This window comes from Lontra canadensis, unplaced genomic scaffold (genome assembly GCF_010015895.1).
Source record: "Lontra canadensis isolate GAN:19392208 unplaced genomic scaffold, GSC_riverotter_1.0 scaffold9, whole genome shotgun sequence".
Lineage (NCBI taxonomy): Eukaryota > Metazoa > Chordata > Mammalia > Carnivora > Mustelidae > Lontra > Lontra canadensis.
In genome coordinates, this window is record NW_022631003.1 from 3,813,019 (window position 1) to 3,835,173 (window position 22,155).

At 34.0% G+C, this 22,155-nt stretch overlaps 1 protein-coding gene across 2 annotated transcripts in view; it reads right to left on the minus strand.

The window, feature by feature from the left end:
• The window catches only part of SYT1 (synaptotagmin 1), a 543,751-nt gene that overhangs the window by 326,743 nt on the left and 194,853 nt on the right, over positions 1–22,155 (minus strand). For both annotated transcript variants that reach the window (XM_032854709.1, XM_032854708.1), the window contains exon 2: positions 19,465–19,513. The gene's annotated coding sequence lies outside the window, so the exon portion shown is untranslated. The remainder of the gene's footprint in view (positions 1–19,464; positions 19,514–22,155) is intronic.

The following is a 22,155-nucleotide window of genomic DNA, read 5'->3' on the forward strand; positions in this document are numbered from 1 at the left end:
CAAAACATTATGTTTAAGGTTATATTTGAACATCTTTTTGTATTTATTTTCTTATTATTTATCCAGTCTGTTGGACAATAAGATACTTAATTCTATTCAATTTTTTTTTTCCATTTTGCATCTCAAAATAGGAGCACAGACATTTTTGGAAAGAGATGAAAGTAAAAATTATCCTTTTACTCGAGCACTTTTCTCCAGTTAAAACATTGAGTTATACGATACTCATGTTTGCCAAGAGGATGGAGTTCCAGAAAGAAATTTTAACATCTGACTCTATCCGGAGTTTGTACTGATCATGTATTCATTGTCAGATATACTTGTATATTTTTTTGTTAATCAAATTGCATTACAAGTGGTATTTAGTGGCCATCATCCTTTAGAACAGGAGTTTTTAAGTTGTTTTTTATATTTTCATGTTAATTTTTAATTACTAGTAAAATTAATGTTATAACTCCATATATAAAATATTAAAAAAAGAAAAAATTCGGTCTCAACAATCAGACACAATTGTGGAAAAATAGAAATGTGTATAAACATTAAAAGAATATGAAAGGTTTCTTAATTTTTCAAGAATGCATTTTAAATAAGAAAGTAAGTCAGCATGATGGTTTTAGTTATGCATATCATGTATTTCGTGAAGCCTAATAAACTAGATGAAACAGTACCTGAACAATATTCTTGGTTACCTTGTCTACTTACAGATGTAAGTTTTGTTGTTTTTTTTTTTGCTGCTGTGGTTTAAATTGTTGTGAGGCCCTTAGCAGGTGTAATACCTGTGTTCTTGGTTTCACATTACTCATGGCCATTTATAGATGAGCATCTGCCACCCTTTTTCTCTTTCTTCTGAGAAACACTATAACAATTTACCCATAAAACTATAATTATTAGCTGTCTTTGATTTATTGCACTCTATAGCTTTGGTTTTACAATCTTCTCTTGCTTAAATAGACAGGAAAGGTATTGAAATTGCCCATATCTATATCTTCTCTCTGGCATCGATAGGTACAGGTAAGCTATACTGATCTCATGTGTTACTACTATTTATGATACGCTGAGTTTTTCTCTAATTTGCTAGGCCCTAAAAGAAACATTAAAAAGAAATGAGTAGAATCTTAAAGATAGGGTAACATTTCTCCCCTTGGCATTCTCCTTCATAGCTCATGAAAAAGAAGATTGGGGAAAATTAGTCCTTCATTTAACTTAAGAACCATTATATTAAAAATAGTAACATTTAGAAACAGAATACACACCTAAAAAACAGTCACTACAAATGAGAAGTTTTAAGATAATTTGCAGAGAGGATTTCTATTATTGAATCTTAATAAAGTTGAGAATTAGTCTCTCAAGGATGATGTAATGTTGTCTTCAAAAGAATATTTTTTTCTATTCTCAACTGGTAATAAGTTATGCTATCTTGTGTAAGTATTAAGATGTGAAGTATTTGTCTATATTTTGCCATCTTTCATTTATTATCCCTTTTGTATAGCTTCTCTGATGGAAATCTCTTTAGAACCCTACCTCACTGACAAAACAAATTGTATTTAGCATTTCTGCTTGATTTCTTGTGAATCTGGCATTAAAATGTCAGTTGAAAAAAGCTATTTGTCAAATAAAAGCATACTGTACTAGCACATGAAAGGGACAAAGATATTATCACAGCAGGCTTCAGGGAACTCATTAAAATGTATGTAAACCAGGAGCAAATAATAATATATAAAAGAGAACTCAGCGGTCTGGGTAAAATTAAGTAATAATAATATTAAATGCATAAAACAGCAAGAGTTATCTTCTCTAAGAATCATTTAACCAAATAACTGTCTTGTTTCAGATGCTTACACTCGTTCCTAATGGTTGGTTGGCCAAATAAAATTTCCCATAATGAATAGTGATACAACTCAATCTCGAGTTCATGACTAGAAGTTTCTTTACACCTCTTGATGTTGTAACATGTGAGTCTTGAACATGCTTGTGAGAATAAATAAATACAACCTGGGATTTGAAGAATTAATGGAAAATATTCAAGAGTCCACAAGGAATATTCTTTGGCCATGCAAGACACAGTTTTATAAGCACGTGTCATGTGCAGGCAAATTCCCCTCCCCCCCAAAACATCTTTGAGGATTCCTCAAGGAGAGCTGAGGGGTTGTAGCTTGAGACATCATTAGCTGTTTTATATTCATAAATGATAAAATATATACATTTTCATATTATTGAAATGAAAGAAGAACATTTTTAAAAAATGGTGTCTTGATACTCATGAACCCTCACAAAAATATGCTACCAGGGTCCCCATTGTGACAAACACTGAAATAAGAAACATAGGTTGAGGTATGGAATGAAATAGTCCTGAACTCAATTCCCAGTTTCTGCCCTTATTAGCTCTGTGAAAATCATTCAGTCTCCCTGAATCTTTGCTCCTCAACATGTAAAAATGATATATCTCTCATAGGACTATATAATTACTGTATTACATTATTAGATTCAATTAGATAAAGTGGAAAAACTCCTTGGTAGAGTGGCCAACAACACATGTGTTCTCTTCGTCTTTTATGGTACAAATATGTTGATTACTGAAAATGTTTGGGACAGAGTAGGAGGAAGATGAGTTGTCCAAACATCATAAATACTTTCAGACAGAGGGCCCTTTTTTCCTAAGAGGCATTTATTTGTTGGGAAAAGTCTGTAAGGTTTTAACAAAGGAAGAAGCAAATAATTCTAGAACTCAACTAGCTCTTGAGTTCTGGAAGAATTTATCTACTTTACATATGTGAACAGTTTATCCCTAGAGTATTTTTTTTTCAACCTCTATCACCAAAGGATTAGGCCCAATTATAATTAATTCTTTAATAATGAAATTGATACCCTTTTCAAGCATTTAGACCAGATACTAGATTAGAGTACACTATAAAATATGCTTCTGAGTAATTATGACCTAATTAATTATTTTAGACAGCCTTTGAAAGTTTGATTTACTAATTGGACTCTCTGAAATTGAAAGCAGGAAATAGAGCTGTCCAACCCACCAGAGGCTTCATTCCATTTGGCACGAAACCAGAGTGAAAGTTGACTTAATTTGTGCTGTTTTGCATGGTTGGGTTTGACAAGTGTGTTTGGGTTTCATAAAATAATCAAAGGTCATTTCTGGCCTGTTTTTTTGCAGCTACAACTCCAATTAATAAGAACAAAATCTAAAGCATGGCAGGGGCTCTAGGCATGATCTGTGCTCCTGCCTTCCTCTTCCAGGCTTGCTGCATGGGTGTACACTTAGTAAATAACAGTATAGAAGTGATAATGCCAAATGATTATACTCAACCCTGAAATGTGGAGGTACATGACATATTCTACATCAGTTCTGGCTTAGGGTGTGTGCATATCCTCTGAGTCTCTGTTTGCAGCCCAGGGAAGTGTGGTCCTGGGGTGGATATACACTAAGATAAGGAATTGGGGAAATTTAAGTGACTATTTCAAGTCTAGGACCCGATGTCCATATCTTGACTTTCTCTCTCTGCCTTTTTACATCACTGAGCATGAAGGTACAGTTGATATTGATGGTTTGCCTAGAAACCTCACCAAATCTACAAGGTCTCCTTTCAAGCTAACAGCTAGAGAGAATCATCTGTGTGGCCTTGCTTGTGTTTGCATATTGTTATTTATTTGCTTCAAAGTTCACATAAAACTGTTTGGAAAGCTTTGGTATGTATGTATGTATGTATGTATGTATTTATTTAAAGATTTTATCTACTTACCTGACAGACAGAGATCACAAGCAGGCAGAGAGGCAGGCAGAGAGAGGGTGGGGGAAGCAGGCTCCCCGCTGAGCAGAGAGCCCGATGCAGGGCTCGATCCCAGGACCCTGAGATCATGACCCAAGCTGAAGGCAGAGGCCTATCCCACTGAGCCACCCAGGCACCCCAAGCTTTGGTTTTTATATGATGTTAGCTTTATAGGAAATTTTTCTCTATGGGACTCTGAGTACACTACTTAATGGTTAATTAACATTGATCAAAAAATGATCTAGCACTGACTCTCAAAAATGGCTACTTATTGGGGCGCCTGGGTGGCTCAGTGGGTTAAAGCCTCTGCCTTCAGCTCAGGTCATGGTCTCAGGGTCCTGGGATCGAGCCCGGCATTGGGCTCTCTGCTCTGCGGAGAGTCTGCTTCCCTCTCTCTCTCTCTCTGCCTGCCTCTCTGCCTGCTTGTGATCTCTGTCTGTCAAATAAATAAATAAAATCTTTTAAAAAAAAGGCTACTTATTGATATAATTTCCTAATACTTTTAATATTTAAATGGCATTGAAGTATATATCTCCAAATTCCAATTCCACAGTTCCATGACTCTATTTTTCTTCTTAATACAGGAAGCAGTGTTTAAAGTCAACTTTAAGAATTCAGTACACACAAGGACTGTATATTTGTATGGAGGGACATCTGAAAGAAAGGATAGGCATGAGTTCTGATTTTCATAACATAAAATTACTTTCATCCAACATCTATAACATGCTCTTCACACCTCAAAGAATGTTCTTTAAAGCTTTTTTTTTTTTTAAGATTTTATTTATGTATTTGACAGATAGAGATCACAAGTAGGCAGAGAGGCAGGCAGAGAGAGAGAGGAGGAGGCAGGTTCCCCGCTAAGCAGAGAGCCCGATGTGGGGCTTGATCCCAGGATAATGGGACCATGACCTGAGCCGAAGGCAGAGGCTTTAACCCACTGAGCCACCCAGGTGCCCCAAATGTTCTTTAATAAAAATATTTGTTCTTATAAACTGGGGGATGAATCTTACAACTTAACTGGCTAGTCATAGCAGAAATTTCCTCCATTATATGGATATAAGATCTAAAAGCATATTCTGTTGACTGCATCGAGGAAATATACAAATAAAACTTACGCATTGTGTACTCCTTATCTATGTTTGAAATTTGTAAGGTTTTATTCAGATTTCAAAGACATATTAATGTGGACTCAGTAGCCCTTATTAATAGTAGGACACTAAAAAATGACCAAATTTTAAAATACAGTTGCTTTTCTAAGCTAGTGGATTTGTAAGGGAAATCAACCAAACCAAGATGAGCTGGAAATCATTATTTATAATAAAGAAGTAAAAATATGCCTCACTCTTCTCCATTACTTTTTTAGAGCATCTTTTGTGTACCAGACATTGTTTTATTAGTTAAAGTTTATTGTTTTCATTGTAGAAAGTCAGCATTAGACTAAAGATAACCCACAATGCAAGGAAGTGCAATGTGGCACGTGGCTCTTGGGCACTGACTCTGCTCTCTCTAGATGACAACATGGCCTAGGTGTCACTGAGTTTGGCTTGCCAAGCAAAAGACATGACACTTACTGTTAATCTGAAGCACATGGATTATAAATTTAAGATTTTCTGGAATGATTCTCTACACTGGCATATAAAAGTGTGGTGTTGCAAAAAGAAATGAGCTTTACAGATCTGGTTGCAGGTCATTACAGGCAACCATGAGCCCCCTCTGTGGTGCTGGGGAACAAGGGAAGCTACTCTGAGGTCTACTGCTATCCTATGGTATTACCTTGCTTCTGATAAAATCCTGTGGCTTAGTAATTAAATTGGGAGCATAATTTTGCTGTCTCTGCATGTATTTGTGAGTATATGTACGAGTACTTCTGTATGTGGAGTATGTGTATGATGGCATCGGCATGTGTGCACATCTTTGTGTGTGCATGAGTATGGCCATTATATTGTGTGTGGGTGATATATGCATGCATATGGGTGTGTATGTGTGTGGTCTTTTCCTTCCAATTCACAGTCTAACTCATTTTTGTTAAACATCTATTTTTCTATCTTGTGAATAATTACTTTATTCTTTTACAATTCCTGCAACCCCTTATCTAGAGCATTAACTTTTCCTCTCCTTTCCCCTCCCCCCATTTTCTTCAATTACCAATTAAACCATAAGACAATGAAAAGAAGGAAAATTCAAACCAAGGTACAGAGCATCTTCTATGCAGGTAAATACACAGACTAATAAATGTTCCATTCTCATTGTATAACCGACTGTCCAGTAGATTTAACAGACAGTGGGGCATGTGTTTGTCAGATCTGATTCAGAAACTGGGAGGTGATTTTGATGAATTTCAAGGCACTATATAATACATATTCAAAAATCATCCTTGATTTTTTTCCCCTAAAGATCTATTTTTCTGTTTCTCTTCTTGCCTTCAGTGACTACTAATTATTGTTACTGGGTTATTTGTTTTAAAATAGCAGCAAGATAGGAAGAAAAATAAAATATCAGCCTTATTTAATACATTATCTGCCCACCGGTATGGCAGGAGTTGACATCAAGTGTCAGTCATTAAGCAGAACAAGAAAGCCTCGTCTGATCACAGTCTACCCTTAAGTTCTAATCGGAATGTATGAAAAGCTGTATAATGGCAGCATGCAAGCTCTCGAAGTTATAGAAGCAATAGAAAAATTAGGGGCTTTCTTAGGACTTAGGAGGGCAGAGCTGAGGAGATAAAAAGGAAGAAAACAGAACTTCAGAGTGCATTAGCAGGAAAATGGATAATAAATGGCTTTTACGGGAGGAATAGTTAGTTCCTACTAGGAGCACTGGTGTAATTAGCATTATCGGTCTCAGAGAGATGAGAAAGAAAACATACATACACACACTCACACTCATTTATGCATTATATGATAGATTTTGTATTATTTAGGAATATTTTAATGCAGTAATTTTCAGATTGGGTGATACATTCTTTCACCTTCTGACTTTTGTTACATTATAAAGACATATTAGAAAGTCTGTTTCTAAAATTTGTCAACTAAGGAGTGAACAAAGATATTGTCTTCTCATATATGAAATGGAAGTATTTTGCTAATAAGATAAATAAACTTTTAAATTAGTGGGCAAAAAACCATCAAAGTTTTGACTTCTGGTCTTATATAAAAACTCATTTGCTTCATTTTTTTTGTTTTTTTTTTATTTTTATATATATATATATTTTTTATATAAAAACTCATTTGCTTCGTTTCCTATGTGAGTTTTGAAGCATTCTGAAATATTTATTTTTTCAAATAAACTTCTTTGCTGAAAGAAAATAAGTTTATATGCAATACTATGTGAGAAATTAAGTCATTACATTTTTACTTATATCTTTGGCCTATTTTCCTCCCTTCCTGTCTTCCTATCCTTAGGTCCTTTTTTCTCTCATTTCTCCACCCCCATCTTCTGCATTCCATTCTTCTTTTCTCTTTTCTTCAAACGTTCTTTGAGGACAGCCCTCAGTCCAGGCACAGGGTCTGGTACTGTTGAGTGACTGCATAGAATCATATACTGTGTGCTAGGCATTGTGAGCAAAGTGCTGGATTGCTTTCTGGAGTAGTGAGTTCTGAGGAGGTGGCTAGGTTCTGATTCTGCTGGCTGTCTTTGCTCATATCCAGCAGATCAGATGAATACTGCAGTAGAGGCATGTCCTAGACGCTCTGGGAATATAAGAGAGAGGGAGAAAATAACTCTGCTTAGGAAGAAGTTAGGCTAGGCAAAGTAGGGTTCTTCAGCTAAAGCTCTGTTTGAATGATGAGTAAGGTGGCTTTGTGTTTCCATGGAGCTGGAGGGTAACATGCATGTTGGATTATCTGTTTTAGTTTTTCTTCTATTAATCTTCCAACCTTTTTTTGTTGTTCCCATTGTCCAATTGTTACTTCTCATCCCAAATGACCTCAGAGACTGATGTCATTGGGTTTTGGAAGTACTAGTGATTAGACAGAAAAAGACTTACTACCCATTTTCATATTATCTAATCTTTGTATAATACTGTAAGGTATTCTCTCTGTGTCTCTTTGTCCTGCCATCCCCCTCTGTTTATACATATATATTGAATGACTAGGATCCTTTGGTTTATATGGAGATGTGGAAACAGACAGCACAGATATATATAATTATATATATAATATAAAAATTATATATATATAATATATATATTATATATATATATATAATATATACATAAAGTTTTTTGGAGCATTGAATATTGGTTTTAAAAACATTATTATATTTCTGATTCAGGCAAGTATTTCCTGGGTAAGCACAATCTCAAGAATTCTTCAAGGACATCAACAAGCAAGTTCTCCAGCTGCCTCCTCCCCTGATCAAGTACAAACATAAACTAATAGTGGGAGAAATGAAGCCATCTTTTCAAATGATGCTTAACAAAGGAACATATTTTAGAATAAGAAAATCCATAATCCATTTCTGAATCTAGAGCCTTTAGAGGGCCTCCCAAAAGGTAAGATGGAATGCAAGGTATAGATACCAGTTTTGTGAGGTTAAAGAAGTACCATATGTGAAACTGCTACACGAACTGTGAAGTTCTCTGCAAATCTGAGCTCTATTGCTGCCACTTTAGATGAACTAGTAGTCGAGTGTGATTGGAAAGGAGGAAAGAATTATTATTGTTTTGGGCAAGTAATGTAACCTCTCAGGGTCTTACTTTCCTCATCTATAAAATAAAGTAATGATACCTAACTTGTAAGATTGGCAAAATTAGAGATAACATGTACAGTGTGCTACACTGGAGTTTCATAGATTATAGTTATTTTTATTATTATAACAGACATTTTTAACCATCCACAATTTTAGACATATCGAAGAAGAGGGGCGCCTGGGTGGCTCAGTGGGTTAAAGCCTCTGCCTTCGGCTCGGGTCATGGTCCCAGGTCCTGGGATCGAGCCCTGCATCGGGCTCTCTGCTCATCAGGGAGCCTGCTTCCTCCCTCCCTCTCTGCCTGCCTCTCTGCCTATTTGGGATCTCTGTCTGTCAAATAAGTAAATAAAATCTTAAAAAAAGAGGAAATACCGAAGAAGATATCTTTTAAATTTTACAAATAAAACAAATATTTGCAATTCAAGCTATATGGGATTCCAGGCATTCAAAAGAATGTGAAAACACCTATGATTTTTATATTTCAAATTGCAGTGAGCATGGAGGATTTCTAAGAGTGACGTTTAAACCTTTAAAGAATAAGAGGTGCATTGGAATGTCCGGAAAAACAAAACAAGGAGGAAAAGAAAAAAGAATAACAGAGAAAACACAGCTCTTTTATGGCAGCAGTCCCAGACAAGTGGGTGATTTTCAGAATGATAATAAGCACTCACCACCCCATGCTCAGGGCTGCTCTGACTTCATGCACAGTAGGGAACCTTCTGTGTCCTTCAATATCAAATTGTACATGCAAGTTATTTGTAACAGAACATTGAAAAGTCAATGAAGGCAAACCTGGTAGGCAGCTACTGTCAGAAAACATCTGAATCAATAGGACACTACCAGAATAGTCTTTCCCAAGCAAAACACAAAACTATATTAACCAAAAGCATGACAGCACTGTGAGATTTCCTCACTACAGTAACTTAAAGCAACATAGACCTTGGGAAGCAGGGTTTGGTGCCTCACCCAATGGGCCAGAAAATAACAACAAAATGTTACGGATCATATTATTGAGGGTCACCTAAGAGACGTGGAAAACCAACATGGTGGTAAGTCATGTCAGGTCACTGTGGAATGTCCTTTCCTTTGTAAAGTTTTTCCGGCAGTGTTAAGCCACGTCCACCTGCTGGCTTCCAAGAATGTCCATTCATCCCACTGTAATGTGAATTACTCTACCATGGAGACAGTGTGAGGTGTCAGAAAGCAACAGTCTGCTTCTAGAAGTCCTGATCTCCAAATCCTACTCTCACACTTACTAACTGTGAAAATCACTTCATCTTTCTGAACCTCAGATTCCTTGTCTGTACAATGGGGATAAATCTTGTCTATTAGAAGATATACAGAGATGATATATACATATGTATGTGTGTGTATCTGAAATTCAATAAATGTTAGTTATAGAATTATTAGTAAATATATAGGAATGTTTGTTGTTAATATGAAGGGACTTACTTTAAGATTTAAGATTCATCCAGTATTTGTTAAGGAATAATATTTCATAATGCAGATGAGAAGTTAAGTGGCCGTATTAGAAAAGTTGAAGGCTATAAATTTGTATTTCCATTTTGAACCAACAATCCCCTCCCTATTATTCTATTTATTTTTGGAGAAAAGGCAATTTAAAAATACCTCTATCTTTGCAAATCTTCTAAGGATCAGTAGATTACAAAAACATCAAATAATTAAATGAAGACAGGCTAAGTCTAATCTAAGCAGTTAAAATGTGGCATATTTATGACTCAGAAACCCTAAATTAACTTAAACTCATCTAAGTCTTTTACTGATTGCCTTTTTGAGCTAGTTTTCTGTGATTGATTTTAAAGCTTATGATAAAAAAGAGAGATGTCCTAGGAGCCACAAACTTACTGCATTTTTACATTTGCCTCTTTAGTTAGGAAATTGGCAAAAAATCCACTTAAGACAACTATATCATTCAATAAATTATAGATAAATGGATAAACAAAATAGAGTATATACACACCAAGGAATTATTGAGATTTAAACAGATGGAAATTCTGACACATGCTATAATATTAAAAACATAATGCTAAGTGAAATAAGTCAGACACAGGATAATCCATGATTCTACTTATATGAGATACCTAGCATAGTCAGATTCATAGAGACAGAAAGTAGCATAATGATTTCCAGGGACTGTGGAGAGAGGGAATGGGGAGTTATTATTTAATAGATATGGAATTTTAGTTTGGAAAGATGAAGTTCTGAGGTTAGATGTTGGTAATGATTGTACAACAGTGTGAATGTACTTGATTGTGTGTGAATGTACTTAATACCATCAAATTGTACACTTAGAAATGGCTAAAACAGTAAATCCTATGTACATTTTATCATAATTTTAAAAAGGTCAACAAATTATAGATTTGTCTAAGGCTAAAACTATAGCTCTTGAAAATAAACTTATTGTAATGTAGTGTTTGGGGGAGATAGATAAAGCTAGCTTTAAGTGAAGATAAGTAAGAGGAGAACTTTGGATAAAGCCAATGCTATGATAGATCTGAGTTACAAAGTCTATCACTCTGATTCAACTAGCCTTGAGCACATACTCTGTGCCAGGGTCTGGGATAAAAAGTTGATTTGCCTACCATACTGAGGGAGTTCACCCTCTCCTGAAAAGAGAAACTCTTCAAACATCATTGTGTTGTATGTCTGAGAAATTTGTGTGTCTAAGAGGAGAAGTTTTTGCGTTACATAGACCCAAGTCTACATCAGGCTCAAAAATTATAAGCTATGTTACCTTGAGGAAGTTAGTTTGCCTCTCAGAATCCCTTATTTATAAAATATGAATATATATATCTTCTCTGAAAAAGTACATTTAAGCATCAGAAGGGAGTAAATGTTCAGTTCTTAATGGTCCCTCCCCTTGTAGTAACACTAGGACAGAGGTATGGGCTGATTGGGGCTGCCTGACAAGTCTGGCAAAATCAGGTGTGATAGGCTGGTCCGGCCTCACTGTGACAGCTCCATAATTGTTGATGCCAGCCCAAAAAGAGCACAACATTTGTCTGATCAACAGTAGTGGGGTGATTGTTTAAAGCATGTGTTTAGGGGCCCTGGGTTGGCTCAGTTGGTTAAGCATCTGCCCTTGGCTCACATCATGATCTCGGGGTCCTGGGATTGAGCCCCATATTGGGCTCTCTGCTCAGTGGGAAGCCTGCTTCTCCCTCTCCTTCTGCTCCTCCCCCTGCTCATGCTCTCAAATAAAGTCTTTAAATAATAAAAAAATAAAGCATATATTTATAACCATAATTACAATAAATATTAAACATTAAAATTTGAAGATGATAGCCCTTGATCTCAGTTGTCAAATAAGATGGGTGGTATAGATAGTTGCAAGGGGCTGAATGTCTGCTAAATACTTGTAGGTATTAAAATAAAGGAACTGTGGGCTCTTACATAGAGGATTGGAAGGAAATGTAAAGAGTAGTGCAGGAATGTTGCATCTAGAACCTGTGGTTCCTATCCCCAAGTATCTCCACCCATATGACCTAAATTTACTTTCAGCATCTTGCACGGCTGAAAACCTGTCATTTGCTTATTTGGTTTAACAACTGTGTGTGAGGGGTTAGGGAGAGGGCATGGAGAATGTAGGGCTGGTATAAATACTTTGACTCCATTCCTTTTTTCTTGGACATTTTCTCATACCAGTCACCCTGAGACATTATGATCAAGAGAAAAGTGAGGCTGGGAAATTTGAAGTCAAGTCTGGTTTAAAGAAATGGCAGCTAGAGACTCTCCGTTGGGAAGCAGAATCACATCAGGAAATAGGTAAGGTTAGAAAATAAGTCAGTGTGGAAAGGCAGTTGAAGTTATTGTCTACATTTTGGGCAGGGTCAATTGAGTATCAGCAAAAATGAAGAAACATTTTGCCCCTGTCTTCCTCTCACTCATCCTGTCTCATCCCCATGCCTACAAATACCATGATTCAGTGCAGACTGTGGGTTTTCATGTATTTGTTTGTGCAACCACTCTGGGCAAATATCCATCCTATGAACTGGAAAGAAAAAAATCTTAAAATGTATCTTGTTCTATAACCCTTTCATAGGTTGAGGACTGCCTGTATTTTCTCTATTATTTTCATTGTCTCAATGACAAATTTGGCTTTGCCTTTGTAAAACATATTGATAATTGTGCAAATCCTACCATAATTAAAACTAATGGGTACATTAATAATTATACAATTACATAAACCCACTTTTCTAGAATTATGTTAACAGACCTAATTCAGGTAAATAAATAAGTAAATACCAGCATATATGTAATGGTCTAAGACATAATTTGAAGGCATTAAGAAAATTGTCTCTAAAATTAGAAAAAAGTATTTTAAAGTCCAAAAGTGAAGGAAAATACAAGGCTAAGTCTTCCAGAGTTCAAACATTATATTCCTAATAAAAAATAAATAACTTCCCAGGAGAGGTTATAGAAAATTGTGTCTATGCTCGATGCAAACATAAAATGGATAAAACAGCAAAAACCTGAGCAACTTGCAAAACTGGTGCTAAGAGTTATTTCTTACAAGACATTTTGGACTATTGAAAATTCAGATAATATCGCTTTGGGGGTCATTGAGGTAGTAAAACAAATGCATTTTGAGCATTCGTTTGGAGACATTATTTCCTTCAAAACATTTTGTACCAATTCATAAACACAGATTTTGGCAGGATATTTTTGGAAGTAGAGAATAAAAACAATATCAGGGTTAAGCAATTTATATTAAACATAATACCAGGACATAAGTTGCTCAAATGTACAATGGAACATATGCTGAACCAGATTTTTTGTATTTTAGAACAGAAAATTGTCTGCAGTTTATATAAGGATTAAATTTTAAAGAAGAGAAAAATGATAAGATATTTACTGCAAATTACATTTTGCTGACGTAGAAATGGTTATTACTAAGATTGGGATATGCTTATGTTTAGAGGCAGAACAAGATTTGACATTAAAAGAGGGAGTGGTATTACTACTGATATTCCATGTTAGTATTATAAAGAGAATCTTTATGGTATTTGCAAAAGAGTGACTTAAACAACAAAGACAATTAAAATAAAAGATATATAATAACAGAAAATAATTGAAGTAAACTGAAGAAAAAATTCATAAAATATTCTTTACCATAGGGAAATCAGCAAAATGAGCAATTTTGTTTTGTAAGGTTTCCTTGGTGAAAAAAATAAATCTTGTGATTTCAGTTTCAGATATCATATACAAATTTTTATTTAATATTTTGAAAGGAGAATGTATCATTTTGCCATGCAATGGCATAAGACTATCCTTTAAAATGGCTTATGTAATAACGTATGTTGAATATATTTTATTTCTGGAAGCCTGTTGAACCTGTAGTTTGTTTAGGTTTATTTTCTCTGAGAAAATGACCCCATTCATGATTCTGAAGTAAGTAATTTCATGTTAGGGTAAAAATCCTTTTTGGTAACCTACACATGATAATGCAGACTGATTCAGCTTACCTCTAGGGCCATGAAGACTGTCAAAAAATGTCTCAAGTCTTCCTTTTAACCTCTGTGAAGAGAAATCATGCTATAGACCATGTCTAATTTTAGTATTTGCTTTAAAGGGAAGAGGTCCTCAAGGAGAGGGCTCATGGTGGGCCCCTCCCAGAGCATATCTACATTCTACTGTATCAAAACTAAATTTTATCTTGCATTTAAGATTTCTAACCATCCTCCACGTCTCTTCTTTCTTCTGCCACATTTGCTTTCCTCTATTCTTTGTAGACTTGTGTATATTTTATAATTTTAAAAGGATGCTCCCTTAATATTTCAAAGGAGATATCCTTAGTAGCAAATATAACAAACAAATTACTATTTGCTTATAATGTTATTATTACTATTTGCAAACTTTTGTAATAAACACATAATTAACATGCACGGAATTGTGTATAAACCTATAAAATATGATTTATTATCTTCATTTTTACAGAAAAGGACATTGAGGAAAAGAGGTCAAATTGTCTTCCTGAGGTCATATAGTCACAATGTGGCAGAAATCCAACTTGAATGTGGCTCTTTGTCCATTGCCACTGCTCTAAATTACAAAAATAAATAATGCAACCTAAAATAATGACCTGGTACAGACAAATAAGTGAATAAATCAGAATGTTAGAGCAGATCAAGATTAGCATAAATTATTCAGATAGCTAAATCATTCATTTTAACCTTTGGTTAACTGGAGACTTTACATGATATGCTTTACGATCAACTATATGGTTTTAAATATTTCTACTTTATCTCTTTCATAACTGTACAAGTTATATTTTACAATCATGAGAGATGATAAAGTTTTCAGAACAAAATAAAGACAAATATCAATGGGAGTATCCAAATCAGATTGTTTCTAGAAATAATGGACAGAATTCTATCAATAATTGTATTAGCTAACTTTTTTTTTATTGTTAGGCTAGGCACCATATAATCCATCATTAGTTTTTGATGTAGTGTTCGTGATTCACTGTTTGTGTATAACCCCCAGTGCTCCATGCAATAGGTGCCCTCCTTAATATATAGTAGCTAACTTTATACAGTACCTACCACCAACAAAGTAACACTATTTCAAATGACTCACTGAAGAAATGAAGACATCTAGAGGTCTACTAAATAGCTTTACATCCCATAGTTACTAAGTAGTGAAGTTGGAATTTGAACACAAAGTGAGTTATCATTCTTTAGTATCCTTGGAAGTACCTAAATCATGAAATCTGATCTGTTTTAGCCTTAGCATAAATAATAATCATTGTGGAAAACCCATTTTACCCAGTTGCCCAAAGAAAGTAACAAGATTGTCAATCATTTGTTAAATAAAAACATAATGATGATTAATCATGTGAATATCTTAAAAAGTCTATTATTATAAGCCAAAGTACTATTATTATCTATATAAAGTGAATAGTCCAGTATTTGTAGTCATACTAACTATAAGCTAACTTGATGACAGAGGCTATGCTTTGTTCACTCCTGTATCTCCAACACTTGGGAAAATGTATAAAGTAGGTACTCAACAGCAACTATTAAATAAAAAATAAAGAATAAATAAATGAAAGAATTTCCAAAATAGTACCAAAACTTAAAGGAAATAAATCCAGATAATGTAGTAAGCATAAAATATCTAGGAAGTACAAATTATAAGCATCCATTTTGTAGTAAGATCCTTTATAAACAAAATGAATATAATTCTATTCCTTTAGCTGAGCTTTTATACTTATGGCTATTATCCGTTTCAACTTTGCTTTTACTTTTTCTATCTAAGGATAGTTGTCTTAAATAATTAAATTCTCCTACCCTGTTTAATTTTAGCATCTGAAGAACAACTTTGCATGATTCAATTTAATGTTTATTGATAAGTGATAAAGTGATATTATATGTGTATCAAATATTTTACATAGACCAATCACATTTTTAAAAGATCTATTCTTTAGTTTTATCTCTTCTCACCATGCCATCATTCATATAGGAAAATGCACTATGCCTTGCCTCCACCAATTGTGATGTGTTTAGTTAAGAGTGATTACCTGGAAAGGGGTAATCAGACCTGAGTTCAAATGGTAATTCTGTTGCCTACTAATTAAACTAACTTTATAAAAATTTCAGTTCTCATTTTCATTTATCTACAACACTGTGATAACATCAGAAGTGTTCTTCTGATAACTAAATGAAATGTCATTATATGATTAGTAGAGCATCTGACATAGACAAAGAACCCAAAAAATGTACCCTTTACTTTCCTAACTCTCCTTATTTTATATAAGAACTCATCTTAGGCCTATGGATGAAAAAACTAATCAGGATGAAGGGTAAATTATAGATAGATTCAAGGAGAGGGAACTTTTTTTCTGGAGGACCATGATTTTTCTGGAGGACCATTATCTAGAACAGACAGCAGTCAACAATTTTAGTTTCATCATCAATACACTGTTATAAAATAATTTATTGGATTCCCAGAACAACAAAGGCAAATTTTCATAGAAAAGGAAGTTCTTTTTACAGCAATAAAAGGTTTTCCATAATCATATAATAACCAAAATTTATAATTAAACATCACTACACACTCATGTATCTAATTTGATCTCAGAAAGTCTTGGAAAGTAGACTTGGCATCCCCCCCCCATTACCCAGATAAGAAAACAGAGCATCAAAGAGTTAATTGCTGAACTATTGCTGATGACAGATTATATGTATGTATTATTGTTATTGATGATGATGATGATGTGGTAGTTTTTAGCTGTGTGATCTCCCCATATGCTCCAGGACTCCTCACTATGAGAGGGGGAGTTGGGTGAAGCCAAGACTCAAACTTAGATTCTCTCTGTGTATATAATTCTTTCTACCATAAACATAATTTTAATGAGTTGTATCAAGATACAGTTATAGGCAGATAGTACAAAATTGGATTAGTGTTTTAGGTTTTAGTAATTAAAAAATTAAGCTTTGAGAGCAAGTTTCTTGAACCAATCAGAGAACCTCAATTTTTATGGAAGTACTTTCATAGTTAATATGGCAGGCAAAAAAGGATAGTGGATAGTTAATTAATTCAGAATTTCTCTTGATTCTCTCACTAGATAAGAGAGCTTGGATCAATGAGTTGACTTATCTGGCCCTTTATAAATGAGGATATTAGAGGAAGTAATGTCTGTAAAATGAACATAGTACACCAGATAGATACATTTTTTTCTTAACTCCATGCTACTATTACACACACACACACACACACACACACACACACAAGCCCCTCTACTTTTTGGAAGGCAGCTATGTTCACCACTATGCCACCAATGCTACTTTTTGATTATAAGAACTTGTTACTTCAAAGGGAGAAGAGTTTGACTAATAGAAAGTCATGAGGGGCATTTGCAAATAATATTTATTTACTAGTGAATCACAGAATACTTTCCTAGTTAAAATCTATTTTCTCTTAGGACACTTCTGAAAACTTCTTGTTCTATTTGGTATATCAGGAAAGAGATTGTTAATAATAATCATGCTTTGAGTGAGAACATCAACTCCCAGTAGTATTTAGAGAGGTTTACCAGATCTAAGATAATGTGAATAGTTTCTGAGAAGCATGCCTGAGCATCTGAATGTTTTTTTAATGCATCCTCTTGGTTATTATTATTATCCAGTGTACTAATTCAGTCTATAGAGAACTGACCCTTAGAGTACTTGAAAGTACCACTGAGTTTTCAATCATCCAGAGGAAAATTACTATTTTAAAATTTTCAGTGGTCCTTTCCTTATTTTTCTTATCTTTCTTAAGCACAAAAACTTTTGTGAAATATAAGTACAATGTAACTCTAAAGATAATTTGTAAAATTCTAATCAATCACCAAATTGTTCTTCAGCTATGGGCTTTGAGGCAAAATTATAGGTTTGTATGGTTTTCCTATGCTAAAAAATTTCAATTAATAAGGTTTGATTTAAATACAAATTGTACAAACTTATTATTCATGAGCTTGCAACACAGGCACTTATTCTATAAAGTCAAGAAAAATAGTCACTACATTATCCAATGTCTTCACTTTATATCATACTTTACGTTATGTACTGACACACTTAAGTCATGAACTCCTTGGAAGATGAGACCTATATTAAGATACTTATAATGTTTTGACAATATTATTGTAATTTAGAGTATTTCTCTTTGTAAATATTTTATAAAATCATTAAGGCATAAACTGTGCCTTTTAAATTTGGGCTAGAGTTAGTCATTTTTCCTTACAGTTATATGTGAGTCATTTAGCATGTCCTTGTTAAATAAAATACAAAGGCTAAAAAGAAGAACTACCACAAAGCACAAAACACACCAAGAAAATGCTTGATTTCTTCCTTGGAAATATATATGTTATTTCCCCTAGGATTATTCCAAATGAGCAACGACCTCATTACTTGAATCGATTCTCTCCAAAGGATGCCATACTAAATCCTATTTCAATATAATTATGAAAAGTACAATTCAAATCAAGCAAGTTATATAAGTCACACCTGAATAATAAACAAAATCACTTAAGGATAGATCAGAAAAACAGCCATTATTGGCTCTTCACAGTGAAATTATAAGATGACTAAAAAATTGTGAGGGGGTATGGTAAATATTACCTGGTTTTTGTATGAAGAATGTAAACAAATATCTATGACTCATTTAAATGATCAGTGATCATTTAAAAATTCAACCTGGAAGTAAATTTGCAAACTCATTTCAAGACAATTATGGCATTAAAGTGATATAACATGGTTCATCAACATGGACTTTTCCACCTTTATTACTTTTTATATTCATATATTTAAAATTTATAATTGTTTGTACCTAGGAAATCATAATGTTACCAATTCTAACATAAGAAATGGTATCAAAAATATTAACTTTGTTTCACAGAAACATATTTAGGAAAGAAATTATTACTATCAAGTAATAGCTATGTAAAGAAAAACATGCTGTAATTAAGTTGTGAGGAGATTAGAAAGAAATGTACTAATGAGATTATAGTACAGATTTAAAGCCTACAGATGGTTGCCATTTTTCTTGGTAATTCTAATTTAATGACTATAAACAAAACAAGCATCTTGATTCTGTTTCAGATTTTATTCAAAATGAATAAATTTTCTAGCACACACATAGGATGGGAGACACTTTGATGAAATTTTACTTAATTTTTTCTTCTTTAGAATTTAAAATGATATGCTAGTCAGAAGATATGGTGGAATCAGCATAAACATTTCTGTCACATGGATGTATCACAAGAATTACCTTGCCCTCTTATTTAAGAGGATTATAGGATAAATTATTTTCAGTTTACTCCATTAAATTGGGATTTAGTTTTAGAAGACTCCATTTGCTTACTATATTAATCTCTTATCTTAGAAAATAGAAAGGTGAATGTTTCTGTAAAAGAAATTCGAAAGATCCTCTGATTTTATAGAATGTTATAGGTATAGATGTAGAGAATGTAATAATCTTGTATGATGAAAGTACTTACTGTTCTGTTAGGAATTCTGGGGTATTTTGTCCTTTCAGATTCTTTTTCTCTAAAAGGAAAATAACATATGCACTCATTAGTTGACTACATAGTTCAGTGTCATTTCAGATTGTCCAATTAAGCGCATGGTGCTATGTTTAGTATTGATATGATTACAGTTCACCCTTGAACAATGTGGGGATGAAAGGCACTGACACCCCCCCCTTACAATCAGAAATCCTTGTATGCCCTCCAACTCCCACCAAACTTGACTAACAGCCTACTGTTGACAGAAGCCTTCCCGATAACATCAACAGTCAATTTTGTATGTTATATACTGCATTCTTAGAATAAAGTAAGCTAGAGAAAAGAAATGTTAAGAAAATACATTGACAGTACAATACAGTAGTGTATATATATATTTTAAAAACTCACGGATTAAAATGGACCCATACAGTTCAAACCCATGGTGTTTAAGGGGTCAAGTATGTGTGTGTGTGTGTGTATGTGTGTATGTATGTGTGTATGTATATATATATATATATATATATATATCCCTCATCAGGGATAAAGAGAAAAATAATCTCATATCACTGCATTAAAAAAAAAGGTACAACTTTTAGTTTAGGGAGTAAGAAAAAAAATCCTTCCCGAGTCAATATCAGGAATTGCTTAAATGTAATAAAGATGTCAAGAATTTCTAATTTTTTTTGACAAGTTAGCAGCTCACAAATGAAAAAATTTTATAGTGCTAGAGACAAGTACCTTTTTATGTAAGTTCTCATCTGTTTTAGTCTTCAAAAAATTTAGGTACAATGAAAACCAAGAAAGAATGAAATAATTAGAAATAGGTTCATAATAGGCATGTTATTCTGTTTTTAAGAGTTCTTACAGTGTCCAGTTTCAGCAGAACTACACAGATACAATGCTAGCAGCTCTGGCAATTGGCGCATATGGGTACTCAGCATAAAAGATCTGAAGTGACAGCTATATTTCCAAAGCTGCATTTACTGCATCTGTTCAATGCTTAAGCCTCCAAGGTCTGCTTTCATTTTATTTCTGCTTGAAACTCAACTGTTTTCTAGTAAAAGCCATCAGAAAGAGCATTGTAAAAATGCATTTAGATCTGCCCGACTGACTCTTAAAATACAACTTTGAGCCACAATCAATTTTAGAGTAAGATTTTTATATATAGTTTCCGTCTACTGACACTTTTCTTACTAAAACAAAAACTACAACCAAATTCAATGAGTGCACGTGCTAAGGAACCAGAGTGACATAGAGCTCTTGGGGGCGAGGGCACCTGCTGCAATAAATGAAGGTTTTCTACCACAAAACTAAGAATATTTGACATTATATGTATTGTACACTAAGACTTACCAAGGGGTTGGCTTCCCCTTGGGGAAGGATTAAACAGTTTTTGTGACTTATGAGCCATCTGCAGGGATTTCATTTCATTTTGGACTTGCACGCACATCTATCACAAGGATGGATGGGCAAGCCTGGTCTACGGTAGGGGACAAACAACTATTTTACTTTTAATCTCTGCACTGAATGTGGATGTGCATCGTATTTTTCTGGTAGTTAATTTCTGTCTCTTGCATGTATAAACATCTCTATTTAAGAAGAAAAAGTGAAAATAGCACAGGATGGTTTTGCACTTTCTGCAAACTATCTGGCTTTTCAGTAACGTAATTGGTATCAGTAGGTCTGATTCAGACAGTTTCCTGGTATTGAGATTTGGTACTTTGATGTGTTTATATGATACTTCAAAAAAAAGATGAATCTTTTTAGGTAGTTTTATGTATTTTTCACAAAACAGTATGAGTATTCATAGTCAATAAATCTGATGACACTTTCATGTTTTTTAATCCAGTTTTAGAAGCAGGCCTGACATGGAGAAAAAAGAAAATAACTGAGACCTAGGGATTACTTTTGCTTGACAACAGCTAGAAATTAGACTGCTGTACTTTGAGGCCCTAAACATAATACTATTTACAGAATTAAGCAAAAACACTGTATGCTTTCGGCATAAATACTACAAATCCTTGTTTTGTGGGAGGAGGGCACTATTTCTATTCATTTTTATGTTCAATATTTAAAAATGCACCGTTATATTTTTTTTCAAAAGGATTCAGTTTGAGGAATGACAAATAGCTGATGTTTATATCCAAACTTTGTTTAAAATATCTCACGTATTTCATTTTGATGAAAATATTGGTTTGAATGGAGCTTTTACTAACCTATCACTAACCTAAATATTTATTTAGGGTTAGATTTAAAGTATGTGCTGCGAATCCTTGCAAAATGGCCATTTGTAAACGTTACGCCTTTGCCCCAGGTCAACTGGAATGGCATCAAAATCTCTAAACTGCAAATTACGGATAAACTCGGAGTTCTTTTCCTTGGACTTCTTCCTACTGAAATGCCAAAACTTGTGGTTAGAAAATAGTTACAAAGTTGATGTGTCATTTCCTCAACACAGATATCACTAATCCTAAGGGATTTTGTTAGACATCTTTTGGCTTAAATTCTTATTCTTGGAACAGCAGCCAGGAAGCAGAGATTACTTTAAAAAGAAACATGATCCAGGTCATTAGTGACTGAGTTTAAGATTTTAAACACTAAAATAAAACATTGCATGACACTTAAATATGTCACGTGATTCTAGATCAGATCCTGGACCAATAGGACAAAAATGATTAGCTATTA